Here is a 2,680-nt window from a genome sequence, read left to right as displayed (position 1 = left end):
TTTCCTTATCCAGTCATTCATTGTCAAACAGTTAGGTTGCTTCCATATCTGGACTATTATAAACAATGCCGAAATGAACATTTCAAATGAAATGAATGCAGATGTATCCTCAACATACTGATTTCATTTCCTTCGGATATATATTCAGAAACGAAAATTCTGGATCATATGGTAGTTATTTTTAATTTGGGGGGGAATCTCCTGTATTAGTCCATTTTCATAGTGCTGTGAAGAAATACCCAAGACTGGGTAATTTACAAAGAAAAAGAAGTTTAATGGACTCACAGTTTCACATGGCTAGTGAGGCCTCACAATCATGGCGGAAGGCAAAGGAGGAGCAAAGGCACATCTTACTTGGTGGCTGGCAAGAGAGTGTGTGCAGGAGAACTGCCCTTTATAAAACCAAAAGATCTCGTCAGACTTATTCACTATCATGAGAACAGCATGGGAAAGACCCACCCCCATGATTAAATTACCTCCCACCAGGTCCCTTCCATGACATGTGGGGATTATGGGAGCTATTATTCAAGATGAGATTTGGATGGGGACACAGCAAAACCATATCACTCCATACTGTTTTCCATAATGACTGTACTAATGTACGTTTCCAGAAACAATATATAAGGGTTCTCTCTTCTCCACATCCTTGTCAGCACTTATATTTCATCTTTTTGATAGAAGCCATTTTAACAGGTGTGAGGTGATAGCTCTTTCCTGTAATTTGCATTTCCCTGATGATTAGTAATGTTGAACATTTTTTCATTTACCTATTGATCATTTTTATGTGTTCTTTTGAGAAATGTCTATTCAGATCCTTTGCCCATTTTTAAAACTGGGCTATTTGTTTTCTTGTTATTGAGTTGTTTAAGTTCCTTATATATTTTTGATATTAGTCCCTTATCAGATGTATGGTTTGCATATATTTTCTCCCATTCCATAGGATGTCTCTTCACTCTGTTGATTGTTTCTTTGGCAGTGCAGAAGCTTTTTAGTTTGATGCAATCCTATTTGTCTAGTTTTGCTTTTGGTGCCTATGCTTTTGTGGTCATAACCAAAAAGTTATTGCCCAGACCAATGTCATGGAGATTTTCCCTATGTTTTCTTCTAGTAGTTTTATAGTTTCAGTTCTTAATTTTAAGTCTTTAATCCATTTTTAAGTTTGTGTTTCTTATGGGGTAAGGGTCCTATTTTATTCTTTTGCAGGTGGTATCCCATTTTCCCGATATCATTTATTGAAGATAATTTGTTCCTGTCAACTTTGTCAAAGTTGCTTGTAGTTGACTGTTGATGTGTAGATTTATTTCTAGGCTCTCTATTCTGTTCCATTGGTCTCTATGTCTGTTTTTTGCCAGTATCATCTTGTTTTGATTATTATAGTTTTGTAGCAAATTTTGAGATGTCTCCAGCTTTGTTCTTTTTGCCAAAAGATTCCTTTGGCTGTTTGAGATCTTTTGTGGTTCTATATGACTTTTAGTATCATTTTCTCTTTTTCTACAAAAAAATGGTCATTTGAATTTTAATTGGGATTGCACTGACTTTATGGATTTCTTTGGATAGTATGGACATTTTAACAATATGATTTCTTCCAATCAATAAACATGGAAAATCTTTCCTTTTATTTGTGTCTTCTTCAGTTTCTTTCATCAGTATATCACAGTTTTCAGTGTATAGATCTTTCACCTTCTTGGTTAAAATTGTTCTTAAGTATTTTATTTTATTTTATTTTATTTTACTTTATTTTATTTTTTTGCTATTGTAAATGGGATTCCTGGGTTTCTAATGTTCTCTGGAATATTCCTGGGACTTCCTCTGGAATATTCCTGGGACTTCCAAGATAATTAAACATTGTGGAAATTCCACACTTGGGCAAGTAGGACTTCGCTAAACACTTTAATATACAGCACCTGAGCTTGTCACTGCCAAGACACCAAATCCCCATTTTACTCTAAACTCAATACTAGCTGATGTTTACTGTCTTCAGATATCCAGTCATAAACAATTAAAAAGATATTCCTTTTTCTCTTCATAGAAACCTCCTCATCCCCTGTGCCAAGATAAAGATAACTTCCTATTGTGATTTTCAATGTTCAAACCACTAGAATTGATGACTTCTGGTAACCTCAAAGAAAAGACCCTGGTGTGTGTACATGTGGCTACAGCCATCACCAGAGATTTCAACCTAGGCCCGTGAGCCTCAAAGGGCAAGTGTAAACAAGAGTTCCTCATTAAACCTGAGTTTGGCATTAGTAAGATTGTCCAAAGATTACATTTAAAGATAACTAAAGTGTTACTATATTCCTTCGTGCAGCCCAGCCATGACCCTAATTAATGTGTCTAGGGTGGACATGTATTTCTTCAAGTAATGGGTGGTTTTGTTTGGACAATTAGACCAAGCTGACAAGGAAATTTTCCATCAAACCAAGTCATAAAAAGTACATTATTCAGCATTATTATGAGTTAAGCAGTATTTATTACCTGAACTTTACAATACTCTATTATCAATCATTACCTGCCATTAAGGTATGTTAACATGAGATCAAAGAGAGAAACCAAGCTAAACAAACAGTCATGTCTACAAGTCACTTTAGTGCTGTTCCTTTAAAGAGAGGCAAATGTCGTTGAACTGAAGAATGGACAATTTGCATTTAACCAGAAGATGCAAATCAGTTGTACTGTGACA

The sequence above is a fragment of the Mandrillus leucophaeus genome, unplaced genomic scaffold, assembly GCF_000951045.1.
Source record: "Mandrillus leucophaeus isolate KB7577 unplaced genomic scaffold, Mleu.le_1.0 Scaffold40, whole genome shotgun sequence".
Taxonomy (NCBI): domain Eukaryota; kingdom Metazoa; phylum Chordata; class Mammalia; order Primates; family Cercopithecidae; genus Mandrillus; species Mandrillus leucophaeus.
Note: the sequence above shows the minus strand (reverse complement) of the source record.